This window comes from Camelus bactrianus, chromosome 30, assembly GCF_048773025.1.
Source record: "Camelus bactrianus isolate YW-2024 breed Bactrian camel chromosome 30, ASM4877302v1, whole genome shotgun sequence".
Classification (NCBI taxonomy): Eukaryota; Metazoa; Chordata; class Mammalia; order Artiodactyla; family Camelidae; genus Camelus; species Camelus bactrianus.
The window spans coordinates 24,460,683-24,486,239 of record NC_133568.1 but is presented as its reverse complement, the minus strand read 5'-3'; the positions used below and the strand labels follow the sequence as shown (position 1 = coordinate 24,486,239).

Here is a 25,557-nt window from a genome sequence, read left to right as displayed (position 1 = left end):
TTCGTGCCATGAACCATGCATAGCAAACTTTCCGTTTAAGGATAGGCGTGTTGGTATCTGTCAGACCCTCCCAGGCTGACAAAGTTCCATTAAAGGTGGTCGTTCTTATGTTCTTAGGCGCTGGCATAGAGGTGAAAGCCAGCAGACAGAAAGTGCTGTCATTTCTGCCAGATCCACGTGTTCGACTTCCGTGGAGTCAAGGAAATGGATTAGAACCGAGGAGCAGGGCAAGAGGGCGTTCATGGTACCATCAGAGACAAACTCACAGCATCAGTTTTTTTAATTATGTGGAATTTGGATGAGAGACACTGTGAGTGTGGATCCCAAACACTCCTGAAAAGCAAGCCAAGTTCATTTATGTGTTTCCAGGGCCGTTCTCTGGAAATCTTGGTGTGTTTCCCATCACACGGTTCCCAGGTTCACCTTGGAGCAACCTGAGTGGCTGGGGTCCCTTTCTGTCTAACCTGGTCCTTGGGACTCTGGCCACAGCCGGCTTTCCCTACACTGGCCACTGTCTAGATAATTGCTGTGACATTTCATTCCTCTTCTCTCAATGAAACCCTCAGGCAGAAAGTAGATTCTTCTGTACCGCAGGCCCTCAGGCACAGGATGGCTGCGGTCACGGTTGGGTGACCAGCTCCTTCCCCACGGTCTGTGTACTCAGAGGAAAATCGGCCTGGGCAGGTACGTGGAGTTGTTTCTCGCTTCCTTCCCACTTGTTAGGAAGTGGTTAAAAGCAGATAAAACTTTTCACTAAAGACTCTGCTTTGAGCACAGCAGGACTTTGTTTCTCCTGCCTGCCAAGTGGGTAGACTCCCCAAATGCGGTGTCATTCAGTGACTTGGGTTGTGTGATGAGTGAACTTCATTGTACAGGAGACCCGGCACTTTGCTGAGGGCACGGTCAGTGCTCAGTAAACATGCTGGACGAGCACAAGCATTAGAGACCTGGACCCTGTTGTCACATTGACGTTGTCCTGAGATTTTTGTCGCTGCTGCTGCTTTCCCTGGCAGTCAGGTCGTGCTGTCTTTGCAAAGTGTCTGTGCCCGGTGTCGCATAGTTGAAGATAAACGAGTTCTTAGCTCTCTGGAACTACCCCCATATCCTGCATCACACGTTGAGAGTGACTGAAGGGCTTCTGCACCCAGTGCAAAGCGTACTCTGAGGAGGCAGATGGAAGCGCGAAGCATGTTAGGCTTAAATGACCTTGGCGATCATCCGGTGTGTATTTTGCGAGGAACTGTACGGTTCAGAGAGGGTAATGGACTTGTCCCAGCTTGTGTGGGAAGTTAATGACAGAACTGGGATGAAGCCCAGGTTTCTCGGCACCTGGAACAACACACTTCATGTCGTGTCTGTCATGGGGTGTGATGACTGCAGTGACGGGGAGCGTAACGTCACTCTGGGCACTTGGCATATCTGTTCTGAAGTCCCAGAGCTTAAATCTCAGTCTGTAAAGTATGATGCGTTGTCACTACTTCTGTTGCCAATAACATGAAGCCAAAGTACCACTTCATTTAAACAAATGGTGTATCATTGGATTTTGAGCTGAAGAATCAAAGTGATGGGGGAAAAAAGCATATTTTGGTGGATATGAAACTAGACATTCACTTTTCACATAATTACTTTCTCCTTTGCCTAATGACATTCATGCCTATCTGTGTTGGGGAGGTAATGCTTGCCCCAGAATACCACGAAAAAGAGATACTTTTGTAGAAACCGAGCTACAATGTTTTGGATATTTGATAGAACTGTACACTATCGGGCAGTACTGGCCGCATCTGGTTGGCTAGAAATGAAGAGGGGACCCAAGTGATAGGAAAAGTGAACAGATCCAAGGGCCCATCAGACAAATAACCATCTCTTGTTTAAATAGGTCATACTAATTTTCAATAGAGACTATTCTTACTTTTCTATAATTTGCATCATTTTTTATTGTTTTCCAAAGGTTTATTTACCAAAATGATCAAGGACAACAAAACCTAAATGAACATGTAATGTGTTCTGATTACAAAGCTCCAAGACTTGTGTGTTTTTATTCTTGATGGGTGAGATCCCCTCGCGTACTGGGATCTCGTTCACAAAAGCAGTGCTCACCGCACGACTGCACATATGTTCAACAATGACTGCTGAGATCTAAAGATCTTCCATATTTTTTTAAAGGAATTTCAAACATTCTTACATAGAATGCGCTTCAGCTAGAGAGCACTGTCAGTTATAAACTCGTTCTGGATTCCATAACGCACTTCTCAACAACAGTAAGATTTTAAATTGCAGAGGTGCCTGGTGCCGCTTCAGCCGAGTGAGGAGACATCCTGTCCCTAATCACAGATAATAGAGGGCTTGGGGTCTGATCTGTGCTCTGTTCAACTTAGCGGACATGGAACTTGTCATTCCGCTCCAGTAACAAAGGGACATTAGTGGTGCTTTTCACTAAGACGCATGTGAAGTCACGGGGGATGGGAAGTACCTGCATCTTAGAAACAGTGTCTCCTCAGACTCACATTGGAGCCTCTCCTGATGTGCTCACAGCTGTTCGGGGACCTTACTGGAAGCATACCTGCTGGGTATTCAAATTAAGAAGAAAAAGTTAAAAAATTTATTCTGAGCATGAGATTCAAATTGTCCCAGCTGAAGTCTTAGTGGCTAGCCATAGTTACATTCAGGGAAAAAAAAACTAAGTTCAGTATACTTAGTCTGGTTGGATGTGACTATTAAATTGATACAAATTTTGGCAAAAGGAATATTGCAGAGTATGTTTATATGAAGTTTTCCTGAAATGCTAATTTTGGCAACTCTGACAGTCCGTGTGTTCAGCTGTTTTCCACGACCCGTGGCCCCGGTGCAAAACAGGTGCAGCTGAACTTTCAGTTCGAGAAGAATACGTCTGGGGGTCTAACATACAGCACAGTGACAGGAGGTACCAACACTGCTGTGCGCTCGAAGGTGCTGAGAGAGCAGATCTTAAAGAGAAAGGGTGATTACGTAAGGTGATGAGGGCGTTAGCTAACCCTGCCGTGGTAGTCATTTCTCAGTACATGTATCAAATCAACACACAGGGCTTACGTTTTCACAATGTTATATCTCATATATCTCATATAAGCATTTTAACAATGAGTAAAATGAAAACAGGTGTACAGTTACAGGTGGTGGTTTCTTATCTTGTGTTGGGTTATTAACAAGATTAGAGATAAAAATTTATTTTTTGAATTTTACTTATCACACACACTCACACACCTGACTAAATATAATGGTCACACATCCACTTCTCTTTAGGATGTGTTTTGTGACAATTCAGGGAGCTGTACCAATGTCATATAAGTATTTTTAGGGTAAGAAAATTGGGACAAAAGAAAACTAAAAGATGGGTCATGTAAGATACATAGTTTACTTGATTTATATATATATATATATACACACACATATATGCATACACACATATATGTGTGTATATAAGCTATGTATTTTTATTTGCCAAATATTTGATAATTTATAAAGCCTATGGATAGGTACTAATTACTCTGGTGCAAGTTGTCCTGTCTTTCTATTTCACAGTTGTCATATATACTTGGACTTTCACATGTTTGTCAACAAAATATATGGGCTTGCCTGGTTTATATCTGACAGATTTTTTAAAATAGAAAACCGGTATCTTTAAAGGAACTGCATCAGATGTCGCTACTTCACGTTAAGGAAATGTTTGCTGGCGTGCCAGCCTCGCTAAGACGAAGTGATGTACGCTCTTGTATTATAATGAGTCACATGCTTTCTGTACCTCAGTTATCCATAGGAAAACATTTCCATTGTTTCAGGAGCCTCACGAGAAGTGAAAACACAGGGAAGAGAAGCCCGTGTTTTACACTCCTGATTTACACACTGGGACATACTTCAGAAGGAGACGGGCCAGCAGGCAGCCCGCCCTCACTGCCTGGTGGCGATGCTGGTGCTGACACGGGCCGCTCAGGAGGCGCCGTGCTCACCGTCTGCCCACTGACCGCGCCCCACCCCGCCCCGCGTTCTGCCAGCCTCTCTGGCCGGAGTTCAAACGACCTGTTAGGACCCCTTGGACAGCTTTATTTGCTGCGTCAGTGCCAAGTGTAAATGGATCATATGCTTAACATCACTTTAGTGCTGGAATTTCCTCCTCCTCAATTTTTATTTGCTGCATAACAACACTGGAAACTTCCGTCCTGCCCCTCTGTTCCTCTGCATAATGTAAATGGAACAGAACCCTCTGATTTCTCCTCATTGCAAGGAGCCCGTTCCTGCCTGTGAGCTGTGACTATACCCCGCAGGACATCAGTCATGACTGTGTTTCTGAACTACGCGGTTGTTGGGGTGAGTGAGAGGAGGGCCGAGGGAGTTTCTAGGCTCCTGCTGCTGCCGGCACACTTGCTGGTGGCGCGTGGCTCTGCTGCCTCACTGGCTGTTTAACGTGTTCTGTGACGAGAATTTCACGGCACTCGTTTCAGTTCAGGAGAGACCCAGGTGACCTTCAGTTACTCCAGAGCTTGTTAGCACTCTGGAGTGGAGGAAACAGAAGTACTACACAAAGTGTAGATGTTTGAGACTCGAGGGTCCCAGACCAGGGTCCTGTCCCATTTAACCCGTGTTGCTTTAGTGGGTCCAGGAGGACTGTGCCCTTGGAGGATTTCAAATATGTTAGAGGAAGTACCGGGGATGCTGAGCAGCCAAGAGCGCAGCAGGCAAACGAGAACCAGGGCGTGGATACCTTCACAAGTCAGTTTAGCTCTCAGGCCGAACGTATTTAGTCTAAAATGCACATGGACAGAAAATGGAGGAGAACAGAGATTAGTGATAACTTTTAAAGGTAAGACTATAGGTATTTTGGTCTTTGGGGCCGATTTGGACTTTCACCCATACCCTGTAGGGACAGAGTTCCCTTACTTCTGCTCACGTGGCCACTTTGTGCAGAAGAGCTGAAGACAGGTACTGAGTGATACTAGAGCACTTTTCAGTTGGAGGTCACTCAGCACACCCCGGATTTTGACTCCTGGCAGGGGTGGAGGCATGGGCTAGATTTACTTCTTGATTACAAACAACTAAAGAAAGTGGACATGATACATAAAACAACTGATCTTGGATGACAGGCAGCACAAGACTGTGACCCCAGACAGAACAAAAGCCCCGGGGCCCCGGGAACCTTCCTCTTCGCACATGGACTCCGCTCTGTCTCCCACCTCCAGAGAGGTGGGCCCGGGCGCGGCTGTGACTGGAGGCCCACACCCCACCTCTACATAGTTCAGTGACGTAAATAAGACTAGTACAGTGTGGAAGGAAAGAGGCTCTGTCCCCCTGTTTTGGCAAATAGACATCATCATGACACAGAAGTGGACTGATCTTGGTGCTGGTTATGCAGGAATTTTTAGTTTGAGAAAACTGTCAAGTTGCACGTTAGCATCTCCGTAGTTTTCTAATCAGGCTGATCATGTGAAATTGCTCCTGGGCTACAGAAATGGCGATCACAGGGTTCAACTGTGTGTGTAAATATACACACACATATATGGTTTTATATGAACAAATGCCTGCAAAGTATCAAAGTTCACTGAATTTAATGATTAAAATCATCCCAAGTATCTTTTTCGACCACAGTGGAATGAAACTAGACATCAATTAAGGAATGAAAATGGAAAAATGTACAAACACATGGAAATTAATACACTCTTGAACAACCTTAGGTCAGAGAAGAAGCAGAAAAGATGGATAAATATCATGAGACAAAAAAACCAAAAACAACAACAAAACAGTGTAAGCAGGAAAGTTTATAGTGATAAGATACCTGCACACACACACACAAAAAGAAAACTCTTGAACGGCGAATACCTGGTGCCTTGCTAACTCCTGTACATCTGAACCCATCTTGGCGCCTGCTTCTCAGAGGACCTGAGCTAAATCCAGGTCCTTCTTTATTTCAGCCAGGATTTTTACATATATCTTGTCTTTATCTTCTATTTCAGAAAGCCTGCCTGTTCTGTTTCTGCATTTGGTATACATGTCTTTGACAAATATAAAAACAAATGTAAATATTTATAAATGTGTATGTTAAACATCACCTCTGAACACTATTATTTTCTTTCTCTGACTGCATCCATTTCTTGGTTACTTCATTTGTACCTTTTATTTCCTGAAGTTGTTATAGGGTTTCTAAGTGCTCATAAATAGTTTTATCTGTGGGGAGGATTTATTGTTACTCTCAGTCGACTTTGCTGAGCAGTCGAGTCCACATTATATTGTCTTATCTATTCTTGGACTTCTTGCAACTTTCTTGTTCTTCAAAAAGTGCTTATTTATTTCCTGAATGTTTAGAGAAGTATTTAAAATATTTTTTCCTTTTGTTAATTTTCCTTCTCCTTTAAAATATTTAGACCGCCTACAAACAAATACCATGCTGAGTTCTTTCTGCAATTATTTGTGGTCAAGAGACAGTTCTCAGTTGTTCTGAAGTGTGGGGAGGGGTGAGAGGTGGCGGCAGGAGGTCACTGACATCCGGATGTACCATCTCAGACTCTCTCTGACCAAACTCGGTGGCCGGCTGTGCTTGGTGCAGGTCTCGCTCTGATGGCAAAGACAGACCCGTCTGGAGCTCGAGGTGGTCTCTGAAGCCTCCCTGGCATTTGAGTGCTGACTTGGTGACTGCTGCCGTTCAGCTGCGTCTGGTGGAAGCCTGCAAAGCTTGCTGCCTCTGTTCCTCTTTCTAGCTCAGCCCAGAAGCTTCTCTGGCTTGTAATGCAAGATTCCAGGGAAATTAGAACAGTGCATTGATGCATTTATGCCAGTAACTCTAGCTGGCGTGTCAGACTGCACCGCCCGGGGAGGGCCCTGCATCTCACTTCCTGAACATCAGGACCCAGGATGTGAGTCTCAGAGAGACTGGGTTCTGACAGTGACCCTGTGCTTCTGCTGCCTGAACCTCAGGCCTTCCTCAGTCCTTGCTTCCCAAAGCCCTGTCCTCCGGTGTTCCCTTCTCCTGTGTGAGCAGTCGCATTTCCTTAAAAGAATACCTTACTGATAAGAGTCTGGTTGCATTTCAGGAAGCTGTACCCTGTCCACAGGCTGCAGGGGCTTGTTCCAGTTTTTAGTCTCTTTCAGTAAAATTTAGTGTAAATTTAGCAGATGTGCTTAATAGTCTGAGAATAAGAATTCTCACTGTTTCCTATTTTTATCAAAGAGAAAACTGTCTTCTCTTGTTTGTTGATTCTTTAGTAGATTTTAGGTTGGGGAAAGAATCATTGACGTTTTAGTCCCTCATTTTTGTTGCAAATGAAACTATGTTTGCAGCTGGCATTGTTGAGCAGAGGCTTTTAATCGCACTGAGTCCGGAGTGAAGGACAGGGGAGAACGCCGGGATGGCGCGGGCAAGAGATGGAGAGGACGACGGAGGCGGCTGGGCTTGGGCGGCATCAGGCCAGTTCAGAGGGTCAGTGCAGACGGGAATGGACAGAAATTCAGAGATCAGTAAAGGACCAGGCAAAAATACACAATTGTGAGCTATTCCAGGGCTGGAAAAGTATCTGATTCACATTTGCACCCCAGGAGCCTAGCACAGGTGTGGCATCCGGTTGGTATTAGGTGCTTATCGAGCAGATCGGAATTGATTGATTGTTGGGATAAGAAAGAACTGAGGATGACTGATGCTCTGCAAGCCTAGATAAAAGGGGTTCGTAACGTCAGGAACCTCACTAGGGAATCGGAGGTGAAAAAGTGCTTTGCTAAGTAGTTTTTGCACATAGGATGCAAAGGGTAGATTTTCAGCATAAATAGTAAGATTTAGTCAGAATACATCTCAAATTAATATGATTCATCAAAATTTTATATCTATAAAATAAATCTGATTTTAAGAATGGATAATTTGTTTAAAGAAAATCCAATTCTAGAGTTATCTTAAGACATTTTTCTTCAAATTTATTTTAAAAAGTTACAAAAAATTTATTTGCAGAATAGTGGTTAATGTGTAAGATTGCTGCTAGAATGTTTCCCCACTTCTAAAGAGCCAAGGTAGTAAAAGCAGGAGCGAAGGAGGCTGGTACCACCTCTTACAGAGATTTTGAGTGACTCCATTTCTTCTGAGTGGTTGGCTCACAGCCCTTTCCGGGCCGCCCCCTCCCCTGAACACTGGCATCCGGCAAACAGTGTGACTGTAGTTTTGTTGTTTCTAGAATTTCATAGAAGTGGAATTTTCCACATGTTGTCTCTGTGTTCAGCTACTGTCCCTTAGAATAATGCCTTTGAAATTCCTGCCTGTTCGTCTGTCTGCGCTGTCTCTCTCCTCACCTCTTGTTCATCAGTAAACACACCGCTTTCCTTGTAGAGGTACCACAATTTGTGGATCACCCAGGATTTTGTTTGACAAAAGATACTATTTTCAAAGAATGTATTTCTTCATACCCAGTATTCGTGCTTTTAAAATCTATGTGTCTGTTCTAATTGTGATTAGAGGGCATTCCTGACTTGTTTTGAAAATTTTGGAAATGGTATTTGCTGTAGACTTCTGGTAAACGCTATTTTTTTGGGTGAAAGAGATTACCTGCCAGCCGGAGAGTGCACAGCTTCTCTTTTTTTTTATGAAGAAGTACTGAATTTCATCAAATATTTTTCTCTACCTATTGAGAACATCACATGAATTTTAGCTTCAGTTTCTTCATGAGATCATTTACTGATGCTTACTATTAAACTGTCCTTACATTTCTGAGATAAGCATATTGGGTTATGGTGATGCTGTCTGTATTGCTGTTTATAACTGAGATTGGTGATTTTTTAATTTTGTGCTGTCCTCATCTAACCTATAGAGTGGAGTGCTTAGCTTATTAAGTTTCCCTCCTTACTCTCATCTAAACATGGGAATTTAAGGCCATAAAATTTCCTCTACCAATTTAGCTACGTCTCATAAGTTTTGATGCAGTGTTTTCATTATCTTACAGCTTCAGTATTTTCTAAGCTCCCTCATTGTATCTTTTTGGATTTCAAGGTCACAGAGTTGTGTTTTTAAATTTTAAAAAGTATTGGCTTTTAATTATTTATTTCTATCTTCATGGCATTATGACCAGAAATCATGAGCACATGATATATAGGCTTTTGATTATTTTATACATGTGACATGTTTGTGACCTTATATATAGTTTATTTTAATGTTTTCTCTAATCTTTGTTTTTGCTTATTTTATGTTGTTCGGTTTTCTATTTCCTTAATAGGATAGTGTTTTTTCAGATTATCTAATGTTTATCAAATGCACCTTTTTCAAAATCTCATTATGATTGTCAAGTTTCAATTTATTTTTTTTAGACTGAACCATATGAAATTACTGTTATTTAACAGTTAATAACCCACAAGAGTGGCAGTTTCAGTTGGTTCAATCTAATAAAGTGAAACCACTCTGGAGGGATATTTCCATTCCTGGGGCACCTAGATTCTCACAGAAATGCAACTTTTACTGAAGGTGGGTTCACAGTCAAGTATTAATATGTACCCAGTGTGTCTTGAATAATGTTTCTTTAAGACTCTGAGTCAGCAGACCTGATAACAGGAGAATCAATACTGACTAATATTGCTAATAAATACTAAAACAATTTCAGAGAGACCAAAAAAAGTATGTTTTAAGGAGACTCTTGGAGCACAAAAGGCAAAAAATGGTTAAGAGCAACCTAAAATCACAAGGAAAGAATTACACTAGTGTGAAAAAAGAATAGAGATAATTTACAAAATGATTCAATAGAGTACTTAGATATTAAAAGTGTCAGTGAGGTCCCATTTGTTAATTTTTGCTTTTATTTCTATTGCCTGGGCAGAACATTGCTGAGATTTATGTCAGAGAGTATTTTGCCTATGTTTTCTTCTAGGAGGTTTATCGTGTCTTGTCTTATGTTTAAGTCTTTTAGCCATTTTGAGTTTATTCTTGTGTATGGTATGAGGGAGTGTTCTGACTTCACTGATTTACATGCTCCTGTCCAGTTTTCCCAACACCACTTGCTGAAGGGATTCTCTTTTCTCTGTTGCATATCTTGCCTCCTTTGTCAAAGATTAATTGACCATAGGTGTGTGGGTTTATTTCTGGGCTCTCTATTCTGTTTCATTGATCCATATGTCTGATTTTATGCCAGTACCACGCTGTTCTGATTACCGTAGGGTAACTTAGACACAAATGCAGAGAGTGAATAGAGTAGAAATCACTCAGCATTCAGGACAGAGATGGAAAGTGTAAATACTGTTAAGAACACGGAAAATAAGATAAATATCAAAGAGGAATTTAGTAATAATTCCTAAGTGAGATGATAGAGCAAATGGGGGTGGGGTAATAGTTAAATAAATAGCTAGTAATAATTCTCCAGAAGAGGTGAATGGCGGGACTTGTCAGATTGAAGAAGCGTGTTGCATTCCAGCAAAAAATTGAAAGGAAATTCATACTTTGAGGCATAAGAGTAAAACTGCCTAATTCCAAATGCAAAAAGAAGGTTTTAAAACCAGAGAGAAAAGACAAATAACCTATGAGAGAAGAACAGCCAGACTGACAGCAGTAAGATGGAATAAAAGGGATGGCACAGAAGATTCTCCAGTTGACTGAGAATTCTATAACCAGCTAAAATGCCACTCAAGAAATGAAGCTAGATACAATACACGAAGCAAGAAAATAACAAGAACTACCTTTACATGGCTGAGGAGTCCACAATTAACTGAAATATTATGCAAGAACAGAGATTAATTCATCTTGGAAAGCACTGAGCTTACAAAAAATAAAAGTTCACAGAAGAAAGTGCATAAAGAATACACTTGAGAAAAAATAAATTTAAACTCAAAGAAGGATTCAAGTGCAGAATCAAAGTAAAACATAAAACACGTGGGTAAATCTAATATGCATTAGTTATAAAAACAATAATAACAATAAAAAATTTAGAGTGTTTTAAAAAGAAAATAATAACAATAGCATTATATATGAAAGGAATTAAAAAGAGAAGTGTGGCTGTGTTTATATTTTTACATTTGTTTTTACTTTTTGGTTGAGTGTACATATTAAAAATTTAAGTTGACTATGAAAAGAATATAAATATTTCTAAACAAGTAGATAGAGGGGAAAAAAAGAAATAAAAACATAAATGCAATTAAAGTTAGATAAGATATGGGAGAGAAAAGAGATAAATAGTATCACAAACAAAAATCATAAAAGAGTAGAAAAATATAAATATGTAGGATCAAAATAAACACAGATGATTGAATTTGTTACAAAAGGACAGAAAGATACTCTAAATTGGGTTTTAAAAGTCCAATCTTGTGCTATTTCCAACTGAAAACATCTAAAATATAGTGACACAGGGATGCTGAAAGTAAACAACATAGCAGATACCGGCTGTTTTGGAATAAGCATGTCATTGTATTTTATCATTATTTAAAAAAGAATAATTCACCAGAGATATTCAACACACCTGAACTCTTGATGAAACCTTCCTCTGGGTATATTTTAGGATTATACTTACGTATAAAAGGGATGATTAGGTTAAGCCAGTTGAAACCGCCCTTATTGTACATTACCACAGGTCCTTCATTGTCTGGTCAGGCTACTCTCTGTCCACGAGCCCCGTGTTCCCTGTGCTTTCTGCCCTCGAGACATACTGCCCTCCCTCTGTTTTACAGGCTGATTTCTGCCTGATCATGTTGTCTACGCCTGCAATTTCTTCCTTAGAATTTTGCACACTGATCTGCTCTTACTATTTGGACCTGAACTCAAATATCTCTTCTTAAAGAAAATTTAAATGGCCAAGTCATTTTCTTTGTCATCATTATGATATACTTTCTTCATGAATATCTGAAGTTATCCTGTTCTATTACTTTCTTTACTTGGCTATTACTGGTATTTACTTCCATATGAAAAATATCTTGTTCTCTTCCTCATCTTTGTCTCCAACCAGTAACACATATAAAGCAATTCAATGTATAACTGAATGAACAAATTAATAACTCTGCTATAATGGGCTATGCGCCTGTTCAACTCGTGAAACCGCAACGTACACAGGGATGGAAACCACGTCTGCTGGTTGAAATGGGTCAAAAGGTACAAACTTCTAGTTTTGAAATAAGTAAGTCATAGGGATGGAACATCCAGCATGGCGACTACAGTGAATAAAACTGTATCGCATATTTGAAAGCTGTTAAGAGAGTAGATCTTAAAGTTACCACGTTCTGTAACTATGTGTGGTGGTCATTTCACACTATATACAAATACTGAATCTCTGTGTTGTACACTGGAAACTCCAGATAATGTATGTCAGCCATACCTCAGTAAAAAGTAAGTCAACGAAAAAACAAAACAAAACAAAACAAAACAGGAAGACGCTTGCACTTTTGTGATGGAAGTCACATGAACCAATGACACAACAGGGCAGCTTTCATGTCAGCATTAAGGCCTAAAGAAGAGAGAAGAAAATGCTCAGGAGGGAGAAAAGTGCAGGAAAGCAAAGGGATCTGTTACTGGGAGAGTGATTTTGAAAACTGCGAAGACATATCTAAGGACACTGGAATTGAGGGAGACACAGTTGAATTTGCTGTAAAACTTGGTTAAAAAGCTTGGAAAGTAATAGTGAAAAGCAATAGCAACTCTCAAGAGTTAAACCAGCCAATTTACACACACAGTGTGCGTCCAATTGTCCCACAAAAGGAGCAAATGTTTTATGAAATTTTAAAAGCCATGCCCAAGCCACATAGATCATGACTTGGAATATTGTGGAGTTTCCAGAGATCGCTTAGACTGCTCGCATCTGGGTCGTCTCATGGAAAGCTCACTCCAGAGGAGCTGTAGCGTGCTTTGCGGGGAGTCGTTCTTGTAAACCTTGATTGTGGTTCAAAGAGTCTGCACCTGGGCAGCAGGGCGGCAACTATACATGCTTCCCTGTTTTGTCTTAAACTCTGTTACCCTCAGGCACTCATATCACTTACCCGTTCTGGCGGCCACCCAGCTAGCAAATTAAGACTGTGTGGATTGGTAGCTCTGCTGCTGGTCCTCGGGCAGGTTCTCTGGGCAGTCCTTCTGTGTGACGGGAGCAGCGACGGAAGCCCAGACAGCCTGGCGCGTTGTGAAGCGCTCAGTAAACAGGAGCGAGGCCGGCAGTGACGGCGCTTTTTGTCCACTCTTGAACACCACATCCGTAACAGTCCGCCTTTTCAGGAGTGTGTGGCTTGTATGAGATTGCACTTGTGATTTTACTTAGCATAATATCTTGTTTGCAGCAGACTGTGCAATAAAATGCCTCTCTCCTTCCTGTATAGACTCTCCAGACACACTGTACTTCCTTACCTGCTCTGCAGACACCAGGTAAGCGGTCTGCCCCCTGACTGACTGGGGAGATCACATGTGGTTGAACAGACCTGGGTTATAACTTACTCAGCTGGGCGAGCTCTCTGATCTCCTGACTTCCAGCATCTCTGCCTTCAGATCCAAGGATGGATTTACTGCTGAGGCCCAGGCAGTAGGTCATAGATTAGGAAATGCATAGTGGACTATGATTTTCATTTGTACATACTTTGATTATTTAACGTGCTCATAAAGAATCTACAGCATTAATGTAGAGACGTGTTCGAGTAGTAAAACTGGTCACACTCTATTTTGGAGGGGGGATTCTATGTTTTTTGATGAATTTAAGAATGAGGCTAAATTTTACTGTCAAAAACAGACAACTTTAAACTGTTTTACAAACAAATTCATGAATGATAAACTGTCTTCAAAGGAAATTTTCAACTCATTGTGCTTATGAGTTACGGTTACAAGCTGTGTGGTCAGGCCACTGAGGATGCCTGTGCCTATGCTCTCTGGCCAGGCCCTGCTCCACTCACGTGACCAGCCAGTCCTCTTAATGACAGGACTTAATTAGTCCCTGGCCACTGGTGAGCCACCTGACATCAGGTGCTAGCCTCCCCCTCCCCCGAGGAGCCCAGACTGCTGCCGGTGGGGGTGTGTTGCCCCTGGACCCTCTGTGTAGGGTCCCCTGTCCCTTAGACCCCTGACGTCCCTGTTGCCGTCTCCAGGCTGGGCAACTACAAGGCTTGCAGGTCTGCGAGGTGCAGCCCAACACAAGCACAGGGTGTGTCTAAATCAACCTCTTTTCTGAGCACATACAGAATTCTGAGATAAGTATGTCGGGGCCACAGACAGCAGCTGTTCCTCAGATACACACCAGGGACGCAACGTCTGCATCTGGAATAATGGGATTTTCTGATGAATGAAAGGGTAAGAAGTACAATTTCTCTCAGACTTGTGATGTCAGGAAGAAAATTTTGTTCTAAACTCACGTGTCTTATGTCTGAACAAATATATATATATAAAAGGCATACTACGTCATTTAAAGTATGGCATTGAAATTCTTTCTTGAATTATGCACATTTAAACATTAATAAAATGAAGGTTCTAAATTCCCTACCAAACCAATATAAAAAAGCAATGCCAACCAAACATTTTTAAGAACATGCCCAAACCATCCTGTTCTTCTGTGTTAAATACAGTCGTTAAAACATAAGCATATGGTTTCAATTCTTAACATAAATTTCTTGTATGCAAACTTATGTAAGCATACGCCTAAGTATCAGACGTGTGAAGTTTGAAGCAGCAAACTCTCAGTTAGAACCTACAGTTTACAGGGCAGGGCGTGATGCCAGAACGTCACTGCTGGCCACTCCCAGGCTCAAATCCACATTAACTGTGCAGTTTATTCTCTGGCAAGTATAGTTTTAAAGAGGCTAATTTCCTGATGGTTCTCATCTTTTCTTATTCTCCAATCATTATCAAGTCTCCAGCTGTGGTGTTTTCTGGCAGACAAAGCAAAATAAAGTAGAAATGTATGAAATACAACAATGAAGCCTGGAACTAGGGATGGAGTACATTTAGCTGAAAGGCCAGAGACAGAGATGAGGTTAAAAAAAAAAAAAGAAAACCAATAGAAAATAAAAGGCTCTTCTGTGTAGTTTACAAGTGTAGCTTAATTAGGTGCATTTTTGAGGGAAATGAAACATGGTCAGACCGCATGAGCCAAACGGTCCTCTGTGTGTGTGTGTTGTGTGCACGTGCACACACACATGTGACAAGACCTCTGGCCTTCAGTCATGGAGTGTTAACATTTCCTTGAACTAATATTATGTACCATGTTTATCCCCTACTGAATAAAAGGGAATATATTCTTTCCATAAAAGTTTGATCAATATAGAGCTTAACATGTTACCTAGTATATTCAGACAACTGAAATTTCAGGTTTGAATTAAAGAGAGTGAAGCAACTGATTTGAATAAGACCATCGGTAGATTATACTCATCTAGTATAATATCTGCAAACGCTGAGTCTTTTATCTTTCAGTAACTACTTTTATGTATCTAATAGGCAGAGGGTAAATGGCCAACTGTTACACTTCACACTGTGAGTTGCCTTCAGATTCTGTGTTGTGCCGTGTCGGGAGAACTTCATTACCAGTCTAAACCGTGTCTTTCACCTCCGGTCCAGCCAGTAGAACGCGTCCCGTGAGAGAACCCATTTAGTAGTAACTGGCTCAAGCAAAGCTGGTCTACAAGAGAGGCTGGCGCCTAGTGGAGGAAGAAAGTCCTCGTAAAGGCTTCCCGGGAGTCAGGGTGAGTGACTCAGCAAGAACTAACCTTGGGTGGGAGAGGAGGGTGGGGCGGGGGCAACCCTCCTGCACTGAGCTGAACAAAGCCCTCTGGGAGTTTTGCCACTCCCCGACCCGAAAAACGGGGTCCGGTTTCCCCTGGGCTGCAGGGACTTGGTGATGTAAGGCTTGGGAGGAGGGGTTCATCTCTTTAGGTGGCAACGTCTTGTTTACACTCACACGGGGGAAGAAAAAAAAAACCTATGTAAAATGTCAGTCCTAAGCCCTGACATTTCTTCTCTTGCATTAAAAACAGGGTTAGGTTTAGCATTAGATCCAGTTTTTCTAGAACTTCAGAAGCTAGAAAACCACTTCTTAGAGCTAGATTTTTATAAAGGCCTTAGAACAAAATTCATGCATAGTGAAAACTCTATAATAATATTGAAAAACAGTAATAACTAGGAGTTGGACAGCATGCTTCTCTTTGAGAAAGCAGCTTTTAGTGCAGATTCAATGGACTTCAGTGGTTAATGTTGAATATACTGACAATAGTTAATAATTATGGAATCTTTATACCCTATGTGGATTATCTCATTTAAGAGATGAAGAAAATGAGGGTTAGAAAGATTAAGTAAATGGCCTGAAGTCTCACAACCTAGCAGTAGTAAAGTTAATGTTTAAACTCAGGTTTATTTCATTCTAAAACTCAAGACTTTAATCTCTACAGATGGAGTCTCTTCACAATGACTTAACCCCCCCAAATTTGGCAGAGCCATGGGGATAGAAAAAGTCACTCCAAGTTGCTACCTCACAACCTAGTGAAAGAAGCAGGTTTATAAACAAACTTATATTTATAACATTTGTAAACTCTGATGGATTAAAGCCATACATAGAAGTCTGGGAGCTTGGAAGACTGCAGGGCCGGAGGAACGTCTCATACCGAGAATATTTTCAGCATGTTTATGGTTACTGTTTTAGGGGAGTAATTGATTCAAAACTGTTACCTAGGGAGGCATTTCCTGCCTTTGACTTACCCTTCAAAAGGTCAGGCTGTGCAATAAATGTTCATAAAGAAGGTTTAATAGACAGAAATTCTTGGTTCTAAAAACTGGCTCGTATGTTTAAGAGTTGTTGCCAAATCCCTACCAGTGGGCTTGGGTGGACGGAGAATGTGTGGATGGGCTGGGCTGCTGTGGACCCGCCGTGACCAAGTCCCTGACAACGTGCAGATCAAACACTGGGACGATGGTGGCCTGGATACACACAAGTTCCTTTTTACCACGTACAGTGCAAAATTCTGTGTGTGTGTGTTTTACTTGCTACAGGAGGCTTTTATTAACTTTGCAATTTGGAAAACATCATATCATGAAAATTTAAATAGAAGATCTCACTGGAAGCAATTTAAAGACAATGCGGACTTGAAATGGAACAGGCAGTAGAGAAGGACAGAGGGTCAGAGCCAGCGAAGAGTAAGTAAATTCTTTGATGCACCCCCCTCATCTATGCCCGAACTCTGTTCACGCCTTCCCAAAGGTTATCTCTAACGCTAATTGCCTGTTTGCATCCTGTCCTTCTGAGAAACTGGAGCTGCCCTGTCGGTGAACATAAAATGCCTTGTGTGGAATCAGGTCCACTGCCGGGGACACCGGGGTCTGAAGCTAATTACAGACCTGCGCCCGGCGGAGGGGGTCGGGCAGAGCCGAGCTGGCATCTGAATGTTAATCAGCGTTAATGAAAGCAGAACTCGGAGAGTGATCACCTTGACAAATGGCACCCCCCAGTCCTTCATCCAAAGAGCAAAGTTGTCCAGGCTGTTCAAAAGTGAGTCACAGTATGTCCCCTGTAGTTTTGTGCAGAAATGAGGAATTAAATGTATCAGGGGAACTGAAGGCTCGCACTCTCCAGGCCCTTCTCTTCCTGGGGCGGGAGGCCAGGAGGGGGAGGGAGACGGAACCCCAACATCAGGCAAGGGCGTCTCTGTGCTGAGCAAAATGAAGACCAGCAGGAGCAAGCGGCCCTGTTCAGTAAAAACCATCCTAAAGCAAGAAGCCCACTTTCCAACAGGGACTAAGCCCAAAGCCCAGGTCCGGAGGGGGGGCTGTGGGGTCCTGGGACTGGACTCTGTGCCCTGGGTGACACTGGTTGAGAACTTTCCTCGCAGAGGAGACCTGGGAGCGAGGGCACCTCCTCCCAGTGTACATTGGAACCCAGTTTCTGTCCTCCATCAACTCACTCAGTGCCCTGCTAGGAGCTTTGGTGCCACCCATGCTTTTTACTAGTTTGATCTGTCATTTTCAATAAATGCTCGTGTCATCTTCACAGGTCCCACTTTAAAGACTCTGCTCTATAGTCTGCACTATAAATACGTAGGAGGCTGATGAAAGTCGAGGGAAAGGTAAGCAAAGTAAGAAAGATAAGTGAAGTTCTCTCTTTACTTACCTTTTCTCTCTCCTCCTCTGAGTCCAGAGATAATGTCTAGAATGTGTTGTGTCACAGAAGTTAGAGACATATAAATAAAAAATTACCTTCCAGTACAATAATCCTGATCATATGGTGAAAACTGCAAAAAGGAAAAGTCCTGCAGGAAGAGGTGACGTGACCCATCGCACGCCACTGAGGGGTAGAGATTTTAAACAGCAGCTGCTGAGTGCTTAGCTAACGTTGTACCTGTTAAAGCTAATTATTCTGTTTCTCAATTTTTTTGACTCCGGACAGCTAGAGTACAACGGGGAGGCCACTTCAGGGCACCAGTCTTGAGGTGGGATGGGGAGATGCGGCAAGTTAGAACTGGGGTATGTCTCGCCACTGTGATTACAGAATGGGAGACAGAAGCGAACACACTAACACCAAGTTTACCTGCACTTTGAGGGTGACAGGCAAAGTTATAGTTAGGTCTTAATATAGAATAGATTACATTTTCACACCATGAATTTTTTTTCAGTTTTAGTATGTGTGCTGCTTATTAATGACTCCCAATCTATTAAACCTTAAGTATATAAAACTTTTCCCCCTTTACCTTCTTCACATTGATCTCAGCTTCATAGTTTGAATGTTTTCATCATGTTTTGATTCCTCAGTGCCACCTGCAGTTTACTTGCTGTGTCACCACCAAAGCCAGGGTCTCCTTCGCCTCTGGAAGCGGGATGAGGGTAGTGCCTGACTGGGTTCTCTTTGTGCAGAAGTGGGGAGGCCACGTCAAGGAGCAGAGCCGAGGGAGTGAGGTGCAAACTGACCACAGTTCAATGTGTTTAGTGAAAAACAAAGTACCTACGCATGAAGGGGTGATGAGGTTCAGTGTTTCTGTTCTGCCTCGATTCCACAGGGACGTAATCTGGGGAGATTATGCCCCCCAAAACCACATGGCCCTGGCCCTCTGCTTACCGCGGCCGCCTCAACAGAATACGAAGAAAACAAAATAAATCATTGTCAAATATTACAAGTTTATGTCTATACATGATACAACCGTAAAGTGAGGGGTATATAAAATGGTAACGTGTACTGCTCTAAGAAGGAGGCAACACAAAAATAAACGTGCAGTACAGTGACGCGTACTTGGCACCGAGTACATCCTGTATCTGTCTGACTTCAGTAATCACCTTAATCAATACATATCTTTTGTTATGTAAAACCACCACCAACCGAAGAAGAATGTGACACTGAGACAGAAGGGGTTCAGACCAAACCTCCCCAAAACGTGCCACTTTGGACAGTCAAGGCCCAAAAGACTTAGAAAGAACCTTTAACCTCCCCCCTAGCTACCTAAAAGAATTGAGACAGGAGGCCTGGCTCAGACACAGAGCTATGAGCACAGGTAACTTTCATCTGAATGACCCATCTGTACAGCAGGGCAAACATCGAATTAGCAAACACCTGTTTTTCTCCTGGCCCTGGGAATCACCCTCCTCCTTTCAGAAGGACGCCGTGTACGCCTCCACTGCCAGACCTGCCTTTCAGTCTTACAGGACTCCCGTGGCTATGAAGTTAAATTTATTTTTCTCTAGTTAATCTGCTTTATGTCAATTTAATTACTAGACCAGCCAGAGAACCTAGAAAGTAGAAGGTAAATTTTTCCTCCCCAATAAGACCATATAAATAATTTGCAACCCTTAACATAGCTGAAAATTAATATTAATGAGACAAATCATGGTGTATTCTAACTGGTTGCTGATTCTACTTTACTGTGTAAATCAACACTGTCCTCCAACAATCCCTGACAATGTTTTAAGAAATTTCAGTGCATTCTGGTATTTTTTGTTGGGTGCATCTGACTTTTCTGAAGTTACCAGTCTAAATGTTAGCCCCACCTTCAGAGAAAAGTTTCCTATAAGCCACCATGAAAACAACAGTCTTTCAGTTGCTGGAATCAGAGCCCAAACTCTGGTCAGAACCCACAGTTACCAGTACACTGGTTCCAACCCATTTCCAACTTACCTGTAGTAACACCTACTTTTGGCTTAGAAATTTAATTGTTATTTTCTTATTCAAATATTCCATAGTTTAAGTTTCTTCTATTGAATACCAATATTTTTATATATATATATGGTTATGTTTAAATAAAAACTTTATGCTAAAGGCATATTTCTAATTATTTCTAATCACAGCTATAAGTAAGATTAATTTTACAAGATCATGACTCAGGTGATTTTAGTGTGTGGTTGTCAGCATTTGTGGGGGGAAACAAAAGATGAGAAGCATGTCTCCTCTTTCTGATTTGTGACATTGTCACAATTACCCTCCTTTTCTCAATCCTCTAACCCTTATCCTGTTAAAGATTTTCTCATGCAAATAACACAAAAAGATAACTATCTGTTAAATATAGGTAGTCAAGTTGGTCCTAAGAGTGTTCATTTATCTTCCATAAGTGACTAAAACGGTTCTGCTTTTTCTTGTAGAAAATGTTATCTTTAATCATTCATCCACACTGATAAAATTCCATTAGTCTAGGTTTGAAACTCTGCCAAGTAACTATTGCTTTAAAAACACACTATTTTGGTTTGCTTATAACAGAAAGACAATTATCAGTGTTAACATGAGCAAAAGTTAATGTATGAAAAGAAAAATACTCTGAATGCCTGATTATGATGGTCATTGTGGTCACTCCTTCAGGTATTTATTGGGTGCCTATTACATTCAAGACTATTGTGCTTAAAGAAAAGGATTGTTCACAACAGTGGGGGACCTTAACACCCCACTTACATCAGTGGACAGATCATTCAGACAGAAAAGTCAATAGAAACACAGGCCTTAAATGACATATTAGATCAGATGGACTTAATTGATATTTACAGAGAATTCCATCCAAAATCAGCAGAATACACATTCTTCTCCAGTGTACATGAAACTTTCTCCAGGAAATAGCACATGTTGGCCCACAAAGCAAGCCTCAGTAAATTTAAGAAAACTGAAACAATATCAAGCATCTTTTCTGACCACAACGCTAATAAGGTTAGAAATCAACTACAAGAAATAAAACTGCAAAAACCACAAACATGTGGAGGCTAAACAGTATGCTGCTAAACAACCAATGGATCACTGAAGAAATCAAGGAGGACATCAAAAATACTGAGGGATGAAGGAAAATGAAAACATGACAACCCAAAACCTATGGGATGCAGCAAAAGCAGTTCTCGGAGAGAAATCATACAGTGGGGTAGAAATAAATGAAATAAGAGATTAGAAAACAACAGAAAGGGCCAATGAAACCAAAAGTTGGTGTTTTTAGAAGATAAACAAAATCAATAAACCTTTAGCCAGACTCATCAAGAAAAAAAGAGAGGTGGCCCAAATTAATAAAGTCAGAAATGAAAAAGACGTTACAGCCAACAAACAAATACAAAGGGTTCTAAGAGGCTACTGTGAGCAACTATATGCTAACAAAACGGACAACCTAGAAAAATGGACAGCTTCTTAGAAAGGTACAATCTCCCAAGATTGAATCAGGAAGAAACAGAAAATACTAACAGACCAATTACCAGCACTGAAATTGAATCAGTATCTAAAAAACTGCCAACAAACAGAAGTCCAGGACCACATGGCGTCACAGGCAAATTCTACCAAACATTTAGCTGTACCAAACCATTGCAGAGGAAGGAGCACTTCTAAACTCACTCTATGAGGCCACCATCACCCTGATATCAAAACCAGACAAAAATATCACACACACAAATTATAGGCCAATATCACTTATGAATATAGATGCAAAAATCCTCAACAAAATACTAGCAAAGCAACACCAACAATATGTTAAAAAGATCATACACCACGATCAAGTGGGATTTATCCCAGGAATGTAAGGAGTTTTCAGTATTTGCAAATCAATCAATATGTTATACCACATTAACAAACTGAAGACTAAAACTCATATGATCATCTCAACAGATGCAGAAAAATATTTTGATAAAATTCAACATCCATTTATGATAAAAACTCTCCAGAAAGTGGGCACAGAGGGAACACACCTCATCAAAATAAAGACCACATATGACAAACCCACAGCTAACATCATACTTATTGGGGAAAAACTGAAAGCATTTCCTCTAAGATCAGGAACAAGGTAAGGATGCCAACTCTTGCCACTTTAATTCAACATAGTTTTGGAAGTCCTAGCCACAGCAATCAGAAAAAAGAAAGAAAAGAAATCTAAATTGGAAAAGAAGAAGTAAAACTGTCGCTGTTCGCAGATGACGTGATACTATACACAGAAAATCCTAAGGAGGCTACCAGAAAACTACTAGAGCTCATGAATGAATCTGGTAAAGCTGCAGGATTCAAAATTAATATACAGAAATCAACTCCATTTCGATACACTAACAATGAAATAAATAGCAGAAAAATTAAGGAATCAATCCCACTTACCATTGCATCACAAAGAATAAAATACCTAGGAATAAACCTACATAAGGAGGCAGAGGACCTGTACTCTGAAAACTATAAGGCACAGATGAAAGAAAATGAAGACAAAAGAAACAGATGGAAATACATATTGTGTTCTTGAAATGGAAGAATCAATATTCTTAAAATGTTCACACTACCTAAGGCATTACAGATTCAGTGCAATCCCTATCAAATTGCCAGCAACATTTTTCACAAAACTGGAACAAAAATTTTAAAAATCTGTATGGAAACACAAAAGACCCCGAATAGCCAAAACAATCTTGAGAAAGAAGAATGGAGCTGGGGGAATCACGCTCCCTGACTTCAGACTACACTACAAAGCTACAGTAATTAAAACAGTATGTTACTGGCACACAAAAAAACACACATAGACCAATGGGACAGGATAGAAAGTCTGTAAATAAACCCACACACTTATGGTCAATTAATCTATGACAGAGGCAAGAATACACACTTGAGAGAAGACAGTGTCTCCAATAAGTGGTGCTGGGAAAACTGGACAGCTACATGTAAAAGAGTGAAATGAGAACATTTTCTAACACCATATACAAAAATTAACTCAAAATGGATTAAAGACCTAAATGTAAGGCTGGATACTATAAAACCCCTAGAGGAAAACATAGGAGGAACACTCTTTGACATAAATTTCAGCAATATTTTTTTTTGAACCAGCTCCTAGAGTAATGGAAATAAAAGCAAAAATAAACAAATGGGGCCTAGTTAATCTTAGAAGCTTTTGTACAGCAAAGGAAACCATAAACAAAATGAAAAGACAGCAGAATGGGAGAAGATATTTGCAAATGATGCATCTGACAAGGAACTAATTTCCAAAATATACAAATAGCTCATACAGCTTAATAACAAAAAAAAAAAAAAAAAAAAACCCCAATCAAAAAATGAGCAGAAGACCTAAACAGACATTTCTCCAAAAAAGACACACGGATGGCTAACAGGCACATGACAAGCTGGTCAATGTCGCTAATTATCAAGAGAAATGAAAAATCAAAACTACAGTGAGAGATAACCTCACACCAGTCGGAATGGCCATCATTAAAAAGTCTACAAATAATAAATGCTGGAGAGGGTGTGGAGAAAAGGGAACCCTCCTACACTGGGAATGTAAATTGATGCAGCCACTATGGAGGACAGTATGGAGGTTCCTTAAAAAACTAAAAATAAGACTTACCATATGATCCAGTAATCCCACTCCTGGGCATATATTCTGAGAAAACTATAATTCAAAAAGACACATGTACCCCAATGTTCACAGCAGCACTGTTTACAATAGCCAAGACATGGAAACAACCTAAATGTCCATCAACAGATGACTGGATAAAGATGTAGCATATATACACAATGGACTATTACTCAGCCATAAAAAAGGATGAAATATTATCATTTGCAGCAACATGGATGGACTTAGAGATCATCATACTAAGTAAGTCAGACAGCGAAAGACAAATATATGACATCACTTATATGTGGAATCTAAAAAAAATGATACAAATTCTATTTACAAACCACAGACTCATGAACATAGAAAACAAACTATGGTTACCAAAGGGGAAAAGGTGGGGAGGGATAAATTAGCAGCTGGGGATTAACAGATACACATTACTATATGTAAAATAGATAAAAAGCAGGGACCTACTGGATAGCACAAGGAACTATATTAAATTTCTTACAATAACATAGTGGAAAAGAACCTGAAAAGAAAAAATATACACGTATATGTATAACTGAATCACTTTGCCGTACACCTGAAATTAACCTTGTAAATCAACTACACTCCAGTAAAAAATCCTTCAGAAAAGGATTGATGAGTGTTTTCAGCTGTGTTTTGTTAGCCTTATAGTTCTTAGTTCCTGCTTCCTCCTGTCTTGGTCAGCTGTTAAGTTTCTTGCAGCCAAATATTTTATCTGAAGGGTAAGTTTTTATTCACTGAGGACATAAGAGAAGGAATAGGAACAGAACCATAGAAGCCGAGGGGTCTGCTGCTGATCAAATACCTGCTCTCTGTTAATCTGACTCACCTGCTAAGCCATTTCCGTGCAGTCCATCAACCACTTATCATTAGGAAAAATACCAAGGCCACACAGTCACACTGCATCCTCTCAAATGGTTTCTGTGTCAAGGCTTCTGAGACAGGAGGGAAAGGGACGGACGCAACCGCTAAATACATGATGGAGGGGTGCCACACTTAGGGTGTGATAAAAACCAGCTTGAACCGGCTGAAGCCAAGGTGGCATCAAGAATAGTCTGGTCATTGACCTTTAGCTCGCTCTACCTTCATTGTAACACTGAAAATCACTCCCCCACCTCATATGCCATGACTGTTCCCAGGCGGACCATAAAATGCCAAAAAGCAGGCTGTGGCCCATTTCCTGGGAAATCCTCACCCTTCCCCAGAATAGCAACACTATTCCTGCCATTTGTCAGCCGATGAAATTACTCAGCCCATGAAACCAACCACCTCATGCCCCGGGGCCGCTCACTTCCTGAGACAGTCTGCATTTTGCCAATGGAGTATGTCTCTCCAATTAAACTGGCCTTCCCTTTTCTTGAATTCTTTCCTGCGTGATGCCAAGGACCCTCACTTGGTGGTCAGTCCTAAGGACTCCTGCGGGTCAGGACGTGACATTTCCCGCCCCCCCAGCAACACTTGGGCTAAATCTTAAAACTCTGAGTAGGGTTATGTAGCATTTCATGACAGAGCCGGAAGTCAGCATCCTGAACTTGATAGTCCTATTACGGCAAAAAGATGCTAAGAAAGAAGTCCTTTGTAAAACGGCATGAAACAGATCCCGCTATTAGCTACTTTTAGTTTCTGATGATACGTTCTGCGTAATGTTTCAGTCAAGTCCCTGTGCCAAAGTGGTGATCTTTGGAATAATTTTTACCCTGAGTCTATGAAATGATAGCCTTAGAAAAGCCACTGTAAATCTCAGAGCTCCCACTGTGGCCAGTGACAGCTGATAAATGGAAATGGAGAAACAGCAAGCAATGCAAATACAGAGCAATTTGCCTGAGTCCTGGCCCCCCTGCGGGAAGCTGACGGCACTGCTGCCTTATTATG

At 41.1% G+C, this 25,557-nt stretch overlaps 1 protein-coding gene and 1 long non-coding RNA gene across 2 annotated transcripts in view; one reads left to right on the top strand and one right to left on the bottom strand.

Moving 5' to 3' along the window:
• The window catches only part of DOK6 (docking protein 6), a 277,534-nt gene that overhangs the window by 39,872 nt on the left and 212,105 nt on the right, over positions 1-25,557 (bottom strand). The gene's annotated exons all lie outside the window — the stretch shown is intronic.
• On the top strand, positions 7,642-25,552 carry LOC123614548 (uncharacterized). The gene is made up of 4 exons (XR_012503372.1): positions 7,642-15,612; positions 16,913-17,408; positions 17,910-17,982; positions 18,665-25,552. It is a non-coding gene; the product is annotated as an uncharacterized LOC123614548 (long non-coding RNA).